This window comes from Gossypium arboreum, chromosome 12, assembly GCF_025698485.1.
Source record: "Gossypium arboreum isolate Shixiya-1 chromosome 12, ASM2569848v2, whole genome shotgun sequence".
Classification (NCBI taxonomy): Eukaryota; Viridiplantae; Streptophyta; class Magnoliopsida; order Malvales; family Malvaceae; genus Gossypium; species Gossypium arboreum.
Window position 1 is genome coordinate 110,243,268 of NC_069081.1, and position 14,649 is coordinate 110,257,916.

Below are 14,649 nucleotides of genomic sequence, written 5' to 3' on the forward strand. Positions count from 1 at the left end.
TTTCTATGATACTTCCATTTTAAAATAATATATATTTATATAAATTTAGGACAGAACAAGTCAATCAGATCGCTGGGTCCAACAATTTATTTTTTCCAAACATGCAAAAAAGTGTTTCATTAACAGGACCAACAGGTTTCCGCGAAGGGCAATGCTTAAGAAACTAAACAAAATCTGCTAACATTTCTTATTGATCAGGAATTCCAACAAACACGTAAAAGAATCACTATATATTCACAGCATCCTCTCTTTCCTTCTACGGGTGGTTAAATAACTTAGACACAAAAAATTAATGAATAGACATGCTGTTCGTGCCAACATCACGGCGATGGAGAAGAAAACAAGACCAGGGAGGTTTCGCTACCTTAAAATGTAACCCATCCCCAAACTAACCCGAGAAGCAAGAACGGAGTTAGAAACCTATACTTTGATTTTACAAACAAAATAGCTTTCCCAGTGAACACTCTCCAACAGGCCACACCTTAGTAAAATTACTTGCATACAGGATTTTAGAAGAAAAAGCCTAGAAACGAACCATTTGTACAAAGAAGCTTTCACATGAAGTAGCTGAGAGCCTTTTTTCTTCTTGAGCCACCCTCGCCGTATAGCTCATTCCATTGAAGCAGCTCGGTCATGTTTACGGACTCGGATGATACACTTGCACATACCTGTTAAAGTGGTTTGGTTAATGATCTCTTTCTTAGGAGGGAAAAACACTACAATAATATTTGTTTTCCAATTACCTGCTGGTGAGCAAATATGAAGTCCACCATGTTTAGAGGGCGTATATCAGCACTCCTGCATAAAGACGAAGGAGATTTGCTCTCTGCAAGAGCAGCAGCTCGTTCCTGCCATCAATGTACAAAATATTAAAATAGTAAGATGATCCTTTCAATACCTTGTTTCCCCTTTCTGACGATGTAGATTCCCTAGAACTATACATTTTATTTACTATTTCAGTAAATCAAAATGAAAACAAAAATCTAAGCAGTCAACTTTTGCATGCTGGTTGAAAGTTAGTGATTCAGAATTGTAACCTTAGAAATCAGTTTCATCGATACACTAGGAAAGGTCACATCTAACATTCGTACACAAGACCCTGAGTTCGTAAGCCATTCACGTTTGAGTCGAAAAAAACTCTCAAATTCCGTTTGGTCACCATAGAAATTGGGTGAGCCAAATTTTAGTATCTCAATGCTCAACTCAAGCTTTTTTTAACTTTTAAGTAGTATTAAAGGTATTTTAATTTGCAGCTGAACTTGAAGTTGACCTCAGAGCTCAAGCAACAATCAAGTTTGCAGTCAAGCATGAAATTGAACTCATTTTTTACCAGATAAATGAATATAATTGAAAGAGTTCAACCATTTGATCTTTATTTGGATAAAGTTCAAGCCAAACCTCAAATTTTGAGTCAAGCTCAAGCATGAACTTCTTACAACTGGACTCGTCTAATCTCGGTTACACCCCTAATCTACCCCGCATAACATGTTCAATTCAACACTAAAAATCACAATGGCTATCCTGACTACTAAAACAATTCATTCCATCTAGCTATGGCCATTAATCCTAACTTCATGAAGTCAACACCATTACATAGAGAAAAAAAGGCCAAAATCCTTCCATAAGAAAAAAATAGTAAACAGTGGCCATTGATCGCAATACCAACCTTTTTCTCCTTTTCCAGAACCTCCTTAATTGGACGGTGTGCAGCAGTCACGCATAGATTCTGCAATATAACAAAGTAAAAAAGCAGTCAGCTAAAAGGTACAAGAAAATATTCATTGGATGTTAGAAAAGACTAGTCAACATAACCTTAAGATCACTCCCGGATTATCCTTCTGTCATACTTGCAACAGCATCAAAATCAACATCAGGAGCCAATTCCTCCTTTGCAAGAATAACCTTTAGTATTTTTGCTCTATTTGCAGCATCTAGCAAATTTACCATCAATCTGCCAAATTAGAAACCGTTAGTAGACGGTCTCAACGTACCAATAAGTTAAACTGGAGTAAGCTGGTGATACATGCACACATGGTATATGTGCAAGAATTAGACTGCATCTAAAGGATATATTTGGCATATCAACGAAATATTACAATGGTAATCTTTGAAAAAGTGAAGCAAAAGAGGGGAGAAGAACAAAATAGCTTTTCTTATAAATTCTGACAATTGTTGTGTACAAGAATGTCAAGAAAGTTCAATATTTCAAAAGAAAATAGAAAAGGAAATGGGCGTAAGTTGTATCTTTTCATTTCTTTTTCCTCCAAAAGAAGCCAAAGTGATACTTTACCTCCATGGCAGCCCTCTAATGACAGCCTCATCAAGGTCGAAAAGCCTATTTGTGGCTGCAAGTACAAGAACCCGTTCAGTGTCTTTTGTACGCAGACCATCCCAGTTCACCATAAATTCATTTCTCATCTTCTCATTGCTTCATGCTCCCCAGTTCACCATAAATTCATTTCTCATCTTCCGCATTGCTTCATGCTCCCCTGGATTTTCCCTCTGGCCCAACATGCTATCAACCTGTAAGTCACATCAAAGATGAAGGATAAGTACAATGAAACTGAAGTAAATTGAAAATACAAATTGAGGATCATAGATAACTAACCTAATCAACAAATACAACACTTCGAGCAATTTTACTGGCTAGGGAAAAAACAGCTTTCACATATTTCTCACCCTCACCAAACCACTGCAAAAGAATAGATATTTTAAAGATATGATACCATAGCAAAGCCAAATCAGTTGAAAGGGAACAGCAGAATTGGCCTTTGATGTTATGCCTGGCATTGATATATTAATGAAGTTTGCACCAGCTTCAGTAGCCACAGCCTTTGCCAGCATAGTCTTCCCAGTTCCAGGAGGTCCAAATAAGAGTATGCCCTTGCAAGGCTATTAACATAAAAGTTAAGGACGAGAATTCCTAGAAAACAAAGAGAATAAAACAAATCCATAGTACCAAAAAGTGGCAACTCAGATTGAATAGAAGGATTACAACTTATAGAAACAAAAAATATTGCAAACCAACAAAATTGAGTAGCAATATTTTAAAAGAAACAGCCCATTGCTATATGCTAAATAACCTTGGTTAGTTGTCCCTTGCAAAAGAGTTCAGGCCTCTGCAAAGGAAGCATAACCAACTCCTTTAATGTATCCTTCACGTTTTCAAGAGCTCCAATATCACTGGGTGGAATGACATCAGCTAAAAGCCTTTTCTCAAATTCATTTTCTGTTACAACATCCTGAGATCAGCAAACCAACCACAATGAAGATTAGTGGACAGACTCATGAAAGCATGCACAAACTTCGGGAATCAGGATACAAAAATGAAACTTGATAGTGCAACTCATTTTGCTCAAAAGTACGGCAAGGACCTTAAGTGACTTTTTCAAGCTTTTAGATTCATTCTGGATAGCCTGTAAGATTCCAGCACTGTACTGGATGCTGCCAGAATAGAAATTGCATTATAATTATTTGCTTCCCATCTGAAAATTGTGTAGCTAAAGCAGTTGAACCAAATTGACAAAATTAACTATCAGGTACCTTTCACAAGACAAAACAAGCCTCAACCTGGAACCAGCTTCAGGGTTCAGTATGAGATGGTGACTCGGAGCCCATCCAACTACTTTCTCAGCACCTGCAACAGATTCCAAAATACAAATTTATGGGGAAAATTTATCTGATATTATGGAGATGATGATATGCCAAAAGATAACTTGCTTTCATTTGTAAGGGTCTGATCCTTGATGCGCAAAGTTTCAAACCCTTCACAGTCCATCCCACTTCAACCCAAAACCTACACAATGGAAAGTATAACAGTAGTATCATTTACAAAATGCCGCGTTTAAAACATAGCATGTCAAGAGAGTTGTCAAACATTCAATAAGCTCAAGCTTGGAGTCAATTAACATAGCATGTTCAGGACTAATTTAAACCTCATCCTGGTAATAAATGAGTAATCACAAACTCTAATTTGTTAGGGGGCTCAATGCTGAAAGGGCCAGAGGAGGTGAGGAGGCAGGCAAAGACATTATAAACTTGATTACCTAAAGGACGAATTCCCAAAGGGCGAAAACATTAATAATCTAATGCCACTCACAGTTCTAATCTCCAAGTGAACTCTCATGAAACTTCATTTTCACATGTGCCAAATCTCCATTACTACATTAGCTGAATTCTTAGAACCCATCTAACATAAAGCCAAGTATATCCTCAATGCATAAAGATACTATAAATCACTGGCTAAGTTACTTTCAGGAGCCATAAAATCTTTGTGCTGTTGTTTTTCCACCTAAAACACCAGAAAAAGAGAAGGAAGAATCACCTGAATTTCAACAAGTTCCTATCAGTGAAAAGAACATATAAAGCAATGACCATTGTAGGCAAAGACTTTATAAGGAACCTTACATGTAAAAAGACCTTAAACAGAAACCAACAAACCCTCTTGGAAAATACTCGCTCAACAAGTTAGATCTTGGTAATGATTTGATGTATGTACTTACCTGACCCAGAATTACATATTGGAGCAATATAACTAGTCATCCCTGGAACAACAGTAAGTTTCATACAGAAGTTGGAGAAAGCATACCTGTCATTCGAAATCCTAATCTTCAAAACAGAGTAAATTTATTCCACTATACACTCCAAAGTACAAGTACAGTACGCCATACCAAGCAATCAACCTAGTGGATTTAATATCTATGTGACTAGCCACAGAAGTTCTCCCATGCAATTGTAATATCCTTCATAGTAATATATAAAAGTATCAAAACTCCACAAGGATATCCAAAGAACTAAATGTTGCTCTGAATGTTAAAGCTCCAAATAGATGATAAAAGCAACTTAAACCAATCTTCAGCATTTAAAGACCAAGAAAGAAAAAGATATACTAACAGTTTGTAGGAGATTCAGATTCCCCTTCATTTTAAGAGTTTCAGCATCCTGATCCAATTGGTGCTTCCAAGATGCAAGCAGAGCTTCATCCTGTAGTAGTACATAAGCTTCAATAATATATTCCGTTTAAACACACATACAGACAATACAACAAACACAATCTATTATTTGTGATGCACCATCTGAACCTGTGGCATGTGAATGGTCACTTTATTGGGAAAAAGCTTAGTCAAAAATTTTGTCAACTTCGAAACTTCCTTCCCCCTGTCATGCAACCTACCAAAACTATCCTGAAAAAGATCAAAAAGAGAACAAATATCACCCCTCTTGAAATCAAGAATAGCCTATGCAACAGCCTATAAAAGACATAACGTGCATGCATGCACAACTGCTTTGTGTGTGGGGGAGGAAATGTATATTTGCAAGGGAAATGGAAGCTTATGGTCAAAACAGGAAACCCAAATTTTCTTATTATATGAACAGCAGCTCAAGCATCATTAGAAAATTACTGAAAGTAGCATACAAATGAAATAACTCAACTAAAAACAAAGCTGAACATTCTCAGTTATAACAAATTGAATCCAAAGATGACCGAAGTAAGAACTATTATGTGCCCTCAATTCAGTTCTCATAAGAGAATTCCAAACAATATTCAACTGACCATTATGATGCAACATTTTTTATTACAAACTAATCAAGAAGCTTGGAAAGGATGAAACGACTAAGTATCAATATGCAAACAGCTTTCCACCCTTCATTGAAAAGCACCCACAGTCACCATTGGTTACAATAGTAAATAAAATATTATAACCATCCACAGGATAATAACTTGGGCAGCCTCCACTAGGGAGGGAGACAGAGAGAGAGAGAAAGATAATCTTTTCAAAAGATAGAATCATTACCAGAAATGCCAAGTCAAGGAGAGAAGTTTGACTGCCACCAAATTTTGTGAAAAGCAAACCACCAGGATGTGACTGCAGGGTTAGATTTTGAAAGGGTAAGGTACTCCTGGAATCTAACATTTAAATAGGACAGCCATATTACTCTAGACCCCAAAACATACTCTTGATCACAAATCTTTCTGATGACTTATGATAGAAGATTGCCCCCAAACTAAAAAATTATGATATTTAATGCCTACTGCTATCTGGAGAAGGACACTTCTTGTCATTAACAGTATTTGAATCAATCTGCCACCAAAATTCTCAGCTTTATCCAATTTTTAATTCTGATTCTCTCGGTTATTGATTTTGTGCTACTTTAATTTATCTTTTTCAGTCCCAAAACAAGTTGAACTCATTTATGTCAACGTATCAAAAGAAAGAGCACAAGAACTTTGGAAAGTTAACAAAACCAAAACAAACTTACCTTGTCCTTATGATTGTCAGAATGAGTGTGTGAACTAATTACAATGACATTATCAGGAAGCTTTGCAAGTCTGCTCTTAAATGTGGAATAAGTGTCTGTATTTCCCACAAGAGACTTCTCAGCATCTTTCATAAACAAAATAAAAGAAGTCCTACTCTCACTGTATACAACCTGTCAAAAAGCCAGATTAAGTTGATAAGAAACCAAAAATGGAAACAAACCATACAGCCAGACAGGAATTGTACACTTATTCGAGGATAATGAATGTTACCTCAGATAATGTTTTAATCTATCTAAATCCTCAGTGCTTGTAGTCTCCAAACGAAGATCAGAAACTAGGAGCAAGAAAGAGACAGCTTTAATAATCAAATGTTAAGAAACATGGACACAAAACATTGAAAGCTATATATAAAATTACCATTGCAGAAAAACCCGCGGTCTCCCTCGCAAATATTTCCAAGGTCAATACCATCAGGTATAGGTTTATCAAACCTTACACCTACTTTTGAGAAAGGATTGTCCGCAAAGCGTAAGACGACCTTCCCTTGAACCCCATAAGGTGGACCTCTATTTATTGAATTGATAAAGAATAAATTAAAGCATAGTGCTAGAAAACAAAAATCACAAAAGGAAAATGGAAACAACATGTGAGAAATAGGATGCAAGTCGTGCAACTATGAAAACTGGCTGTATTCGGTGCGTTCAGATCAAGTGGAAGGGCATTTTTGTTTTCAGCAGTAAAAGAGAGAACATTAGAAGGGCATTTAAAGTTGCAAACTATCACTGAAACAGGCTTTCAAAAAAATTCATAGCTATTCATTAATTCTCATCAAATGATTACATTGACAATAGGTTGCAGAGACCACAAAGACATTTGAAAGCACATAATATAGTAAAAAAGTTCCATAACTAATTAATTTTGGAATCTTAAATTGGAAGATATGATATGTGGAATTCAAGCCACCTTTTGAAAAAAGAGTAGAGAGAGGCTGCTGTACTGAGATGGAAATGCTGCTGGATAGAGACTGCCTGAAGTTGAATTCACAAATTTAACTGTCACCTGCATTTTCAATGTTAGGACACAGTCTGAAAAGTGAATCCAAATAATAATAAAAATAAAACTTTTGAGATGTGAATGACACAGACACCTACTCTGCAAGGTCTTTCAAGAAAATGTAACTACCTATCTTAAACATTAGATTCTTAGACGTCCGAGATGAGGAGGGCATGGTATCAGTTTCTGCCTTTGGCTGTGATTCTGGCCCACAAGGGGCAGCCAGAGGGCTAGAAGTTTCTGCTTCAACAGATGAAGTCAAACTGTTGGTCAAGACAGTACATCCAGGACTCTGTTGGGTGCAGCTGCAGAATTTTTCTGCATTGGTTCCATCCTTAAGAAGCTCAGCTTCCTTTGAAGACAAACCCTAGAACATATTTATAATTGATAATTCACCAACTTATGAGCCTTTATTATCTTTGACTGGGGAAATAATAAATTGCTAACAATGAAAATTGGATAATGAAAGCCACAAGAATGCAGTAGTGTCAACAATCAAATAGCTCATAAAAGTAATGATCTCTTACACCCAAAAAAGAATGGCTGTCAAAAATGAGTAATTTGGCCTCAAAATAATTAGCAAGTGCCTTTGTCAGCATCTCCTGATATATCTCAGACCCTGCATATAAATTTGAAAGGAAAAGCTCAATTTGCAGTTTAATGCTATTGATACAAGAATAGGTTGCTTGACAGAAAAATAACAATATACTAACAAACCTGCAGGACCAGAGAGTAAAATCCGAGGGTTCACAGTGGCTAGATCTGAAGTATACTTCACATGCTCTTTGTGCTTGAGGTGTATAATTGAAGCTGCTATCAGCACATTTTTTTTATTTTCACCGGAAAGATAAAAATTACAACTTAATGAGTAATGACACGCTATTATATAAATAACCAAAATATTCTGATCACTTCCATTTATTTCAGGAAAAAGAACATTGAGAATGCATAGAAGAATAAATAGCATAAGCTTTAATCGCTCAATTATCATATGAACAGGTATGCATAAAGATAGAAAATTTACTGGGACACATCCAACATCTATTTGACCAAACCTACAATGGGAAAATTTTGAATAACTGCTAATCTCAGGTTAATTTAAACACGATGTGCCAGAACCATCAGCTATTCTATCGTCATATACCTACATGGTCACAGATCTATTAAAGAAAAGTCATCAAAGTGCTTTATATGTACTTATTTCTCATCCTTTCAATCCCCACAGTATCTCATGCTCGCTAACAGAGTTCCTTTTCTAGATACATACCAAATCATGATTCAGTAAATAATTTAGCGTCTGTTGACTCTAGCATTCTGAAGGAAAGAGCATCAAAATACTTCTCTCTTTCATCCACTCCCAAATTAACCATTTCTTTTGAATTTTCTTACATATGCTTATTCCCAATTAATTTGCTTCTTTTCCCTTCATTCTATTCTCCCAACATTCTATTAGCATAAGCTGAAGCTGGGAGTGCACATTTCAGAATGTATAGTCCATAAAAACCCTTATCTAACATACATTCAAGTGGCTACACACTCTACATACTCCTACTATAGAAATATTAAACCCAGTTTCCTTCGTGGCTAGAAAAAGGACTTTCCACTGAAAATAAGCTTTCATAAAATAACTAGATCAGCATCAATAAGAAATACGTGCTTTCGCGGCTTCGGTCCAGTCCAAAAATAAACAAATTTTATTTCCAATTGCCTTTCTTCTGCTATAACAGAAAGCACAGGCAACCAGGAAATCATAAATGGAAAGACAGTGTTATGTTTATAAGCAGAACTGGTAGGTCCCTGTGCATATTCGAAAAGGTGAGTTGCAAAATAACCTACATCTAAAATTGTTTTTCAAAACCTCTTCACTCGGATTCAAGAAAAGAAAAGAATTTAACAACATAAAGCTAAGAAATGGCTGTCAAAACATTTCTGCTAGTAAAATTTTCTTGCAGAAACCTTAACAAATAATCCCATTAAACACTCAATATTATCATTGCACACAAGCAATGATTTTATCAGGTATGTTCTTAATTTTACCTCCATGGGCGGGAGAGGGGGATGAAGATACAAAAGATCAGTTACATTCAAATATTTCTTTAAGAAAAAAAAGAAAAAGACAGCTATGAATGAAGTTAGACCATACCTTAAATAATATGGGAAGTTATCAATGAAATTTCTAGTTTGCTTCCATGAAGAATTGCTCCAACCTCTGAAGCTTTATCGATCCCTCTGTTAGCAGTTGAATTTCCTTCCAAGCAATCAAGATCAACATCAGTGGTATCATGAACAACAGATTGAGTAGGCACCTCCAGGATGTTCCAGATCTTACTGCTGCCTTGAGAAGGAAATTTCAAGTTGGATAAATCTGGTCTCCCGCTTGAAAGTGATGCCAAAATGGTAGCCTCAGTAACAGCTGACAGATCTCCTGACCTCTCTAGTTGCAGAAACTTTCATATGGAATTCTGGACCTCTGAACCCTTAACTGCAACCTCAGTCATGAGCTGCTGAAATATCTAGATCAAGTGAAATTAAATTAAGGAGATAACACAACAAGCATAGACACATAAAGCGTCACCACTAGAGTAACTGAGTAACTTAAAGCACTATAATAGCACTCAACAAGCAAAAGATGGACTTTAATGAATTGCCCTCAAACCCAAGAAAAGGATACATAAGCATGATTCCCCAGCAAACTAAAAACCACCTCATCACCTGAGTTCAGCACACAACTGGTATTTTTCTTCACCACTGTCCCATTTATTTGCACTGACCCCTTGCTCCCAGTACTTTCTAGAATGGCTACTCCACTTCCTTCTTGCTGATCATGTTGACAAATTATGAGTACTTATACTGCAATTACATATTAAGGAGTTTATCTCCAAAAATATATATATAAAAACAAAGGCTTCCCAAACAAAGCATTGAAAAAAATAGGAAGAAAGCAAACAGAACCCTAAATCCAAAGAGCTAAAGCATCTAGAGAGAGAGAGAGTTCAGGATCACATGATTCAAGTGTCAAATTCCTCGTTGCAGAAGCATTCATAATTTTGTAACAATCCAACAAAAGCAACATATTAACTGTAAAATGGAAGTGATACCTTGGCGTGTTTTATCTTGCAAAGAGTTGCACTAATGGTCTGGTTCTTTAATTGGAAATTGCAGTGTTTACTCAATCCAATTGTGAAATTTGATGTGCAAATGGGAACATTAGGATTCTGCAGTTCACACAAATGCTCAACTCATTACAAATATTATTAGAATTTTGATTTAAGTCAAAACTCAGAAAGACCGCCACTCGTTCATAAATCTAAAATTTAACAAACACAAAATGCTTAAATATACAGATAAGCATATGATCGAAAAGATAACATGAGAGAGAAGGTTTTATATGTCAACTATCAATTAAACAAAGACTAACTACTACAGAAGATAGTATTTTTCTTAAAGAAATGTTTGAACTAACCAGCGCCGACTGTGATAAAAGCCTGCACCAAGGTGTAGAAGTCTCAGGATTTGGATTCTGTTTCTGGCCAATAGTCCATGTAGAGAATGAACTCCTCCCCTTGTCTAAAGCAATTGGCGCAGAACGTTTAAAACAACCAAATCCAATTTCAGTCAAAATGAGACTCATGAATTGAAAAGAAAAAGCCAAAAAAGATCGCTTCAAGAATTAAAATCACTCAAACGATCCTTGTAAATTCAAGAATCAAGAAGTAAGAAGTGAAAGAACGCATCCAAAAACTCAAATGCAAATCCAAATTAACTGAAATTAAACTCAAATAATAATATATGTAAATATATATGCCACTGGGAAATAGCTGAAAACAAGAACTAACCATCAGCGATAGGTACTGCAACGGCGACAGCGGCCGAAGAAGCCTCGCCCTTCCCGGCGTTCACGTCATCGTCTATCGGAGCCTCTCCGTACCCACAATCGTCGGGATGCACAGCGGGAGACGTGCACATTTCTTTAGAAAGTTCCGCCTCCGACAACGGTTTCTCCACATTTTCCACCTATAAGAAAAAAATCCCGCCAAGAAGTCAATATCTAATCACTCAAATCCGCCACACGCAAAACCCAAAAACAGAGTCTTCTTATGCGTTTTATTGTGATACTTTTTTCCGTTTTGGAGACGGAGGCTTGTCCTCTGAAGAGGAAGATCTCTTGCTATTGTTACCGGAAAGAGATCCACTTCGTCTCGTGGAAACCATGACTTTCTGGTTTTCTGAGTTTTCTTTCCACGTCTTGTCTCTGTTAACCGGTCAGCATTGTTTGATAAGTTTGGCTTATATTTTGCTCTTTTGCATTTGAATATAACACATCATTTATTTATATCATATTATATAATGCATCATATATGATATATGCATACATTATATTTGCGACGAGTGAGATATCTACATTTTCTGTTTAATATTTATTATTTCATTTTATTAATATTTTTATCAAAATGATAAAATTTAATTGGTAAATGCTATTCAAAAATATTTTTAAAAATAAATTATTATATTTTTAAGAATTACGTTTTTAAAGTTAAAATTATCTACTGGTTCAATTTTAATTTTGTCAAAACATTTATTTATATTATCTTCAAAATTATTATTTAAAGAATTTTTTTTGAAAGAAAGGATAAATTAAACTTTAGGTATTATAATTTTTTAAATAAAATTGTTCATGATTATAATTTTAAATTTTAAAATAAAATTATTGATTTTAAAGGTGCAATCGATTTATGGTAATGTATGGCCTTATAGAGTCTTTGGAGAGAAATTTTTCCAAATTTAAGTTCCATAATAGCAGAGGAATTTTTTTAGAAATTTTCTTTTATATTTTATGAAAAAATATGTATATTCCAATTTATTTTTAAAATTTTAAATCCTACAAAGATTTTATTTCAATTTTAATATAATGTTTTCAAATTTTCTTGGAACATCAGTTCCTCGTTTTTGGATCTACTTTTATTTACTTTTACTTTTTTTTAATTTTATTTACTTTTCAAATAATATAGAAATGAAACATAGTTTTCTATTAATTTATTGTTCGTTTAGTTTTTATAATTTTATTTAGTTAAAAATATTATTTTATTTATTTGAAGAAAATTTTATAATATTTATGGATAACAATTTATAAAATACTAAAAATTTATATTGATAAAATAGATATTAGTAAATCTTTAAAATATTAATATAACATGATTTATTTTTAGCCTAATTTATTATACGGATAAGTTATTTCAATAAAAAAGTTTTAAATATACCTGATAAGTTTTAAAAAATCAAATTTTATAAGTTTAATTTTTCACTGAACTTTTTTTTTAACACTATAAATAAACCCCTACACACACCATGGAAGTACACCACAAACTTCAAAAAATTATTTTCTTTGGTACCAAGACAGATTACAAATTGCTAATCCTCATTCTATCAGCATCAATACGCTTCCCTATGAAATCCACTACTCACTTCGATTGTTGGAGATTGTAAAAATTGGTGAAGGTCCATTTGGTTGTTTTCAGATAAACTTGCCATGGCAGTAGCTACTCATTTCCGCATGCAATTCTTTGAAAATATATCGAAAATAAACAATTGTTTACCCGTTACGGAACATTTGAATCCATCTTACCAAAACTCTATTAGTAGTAATCTATAAGAAACCGTTACAAACCCACGTTCCCCCAAAACGATCACTTTTAACCATCACTCCACCAAAGCTTTTATTCCAAAGCATTTTGTTACATCATAAATAGCTTAGAATTCCGGTTGCTCCATACAACAACTACCAACACTAAAATTATAGCCCAAGATTCATCTCCCGTCGTTCCTAGCAAGACCCACTAAGAAGCCAAACCAATAATATTGTTTATTGCTTATCCCTCCTGGCCATTCAAACAGATATAGTTTTTTAGCTACAAGTGCTTAATTCAAAAAACTTTCGCAATCCTCAACAATATTGACATATTTGATCAGAGTTTTAATATTTCTGATGTGTAGGATCTATATGTATATAGCAAGCACAGAGCATACTTTATTTTAACTCATAGTTAACTCATTAGCTCATTCTTGTCTAGAAGGAAATTTAGAGAGAAAGCGAGAGAATTTTAAAAAGCCATAGATAGAACACACTGATATTTTATTAGATAGGAAACTCGATGATCCTACAAGATAGAAAACATCTCCTTTTATAAATGAAGGAGATGAGAAACGACCAAAATAATTACAGTGCAAATACTAATAGTGCAAAGTGGTACACAATCATAAAAGCAAAACCAAAAGTAAAGAACACAAGTAACAGTAAAGATTCATATTAGTACATACTCGTGACACATAAAGTAAAAGCAAAAGTAAAGATTCTCCAGAGTGCTTTAGCTGTTGGCATTGGAATGAGGAAATTGTGCACTGTCCAGAGAACTTTCACTATGATCATCTTTATACATATCTTCGTCTTAAAACTTATCTTCTTGTTCATCTTGAATCCTTATCTTGTTAAGATTGATTTGACTGCAATACAAAAGATAGTCTTGAGACCATTCTGATGGATCTGGAATATTCTCATAATATTCTTTATGATAAGATTTATGTTGAACTGGCTAAGTATCCCATGGAACAGTGACATTTGGAGGAGGCCATACTTCGAATAGGATAACATTGTTAAGCTAACAAAGGAATTTCTAGATTTCTCTATAATAAATATCAGAATTTATGATATGATCAGAAAAAACTTTGTATATCCAAGCAGTAGGAAAAGATCCTGAGTTGATTTCCTATATTGTATGAAATATTGGGGTTATAAAAGATAATTATCATATAAAGTACTGATTAATGCCTTCAATGATTTTACTTTTAGCCGAAAGGAAAGAAACAGCTTGAATCTTTTGAAATATTAAAAAAAAAAAAAAGAATTATCTTTAGCCAACGAAAAAAATAATGTAAAATGAAGGCTAGAATACTCATTTTCATTGTGTTTCAACATTTAAATTGACTTACAAGTTTGTTTCTTTATTCAAATTTTGGATTTATGTTTCTTAAAACCAAATTTAAAGGAATTTCGAAAGAAAAAAAATTTGTGGGTTCTAGATTTAAATGTAGTAAAATACATACTTTTTTTCTTTGAAAAGTACAATTTTTTTTTTTTTACTGCACATAAAATACTTTTCTTGGATTATAGAAATTAAAGCAAAAAATTATTATGTACCCAAAAAGCAAAAATATTATTAGGTTTCCTCTTAAAATACATCTACAAACTAATTTTAAAAAAATCATCATCTATTTTTTAATAAAATTTAGAGTAAACTATCAAAATAGTTACTTTTGTTTAGCTCAGGTTACATTTTAGT

At 34.2% G+C, this 14,649-nt stretch overlaps 1 pseudogene; it reads right to left on the reverse strand.

The window, feature by feature from the left end:
• Positions 1-164: 164 nt before the first annotated feature.
• LOC108478095 (uncharacterized) lies at positions 165-11,655 on the reverse strand (annotated as a pseudogene).
• Between the last annotated feature and the right edge of the window lie 2,994 nt (positions 11,656-14,649).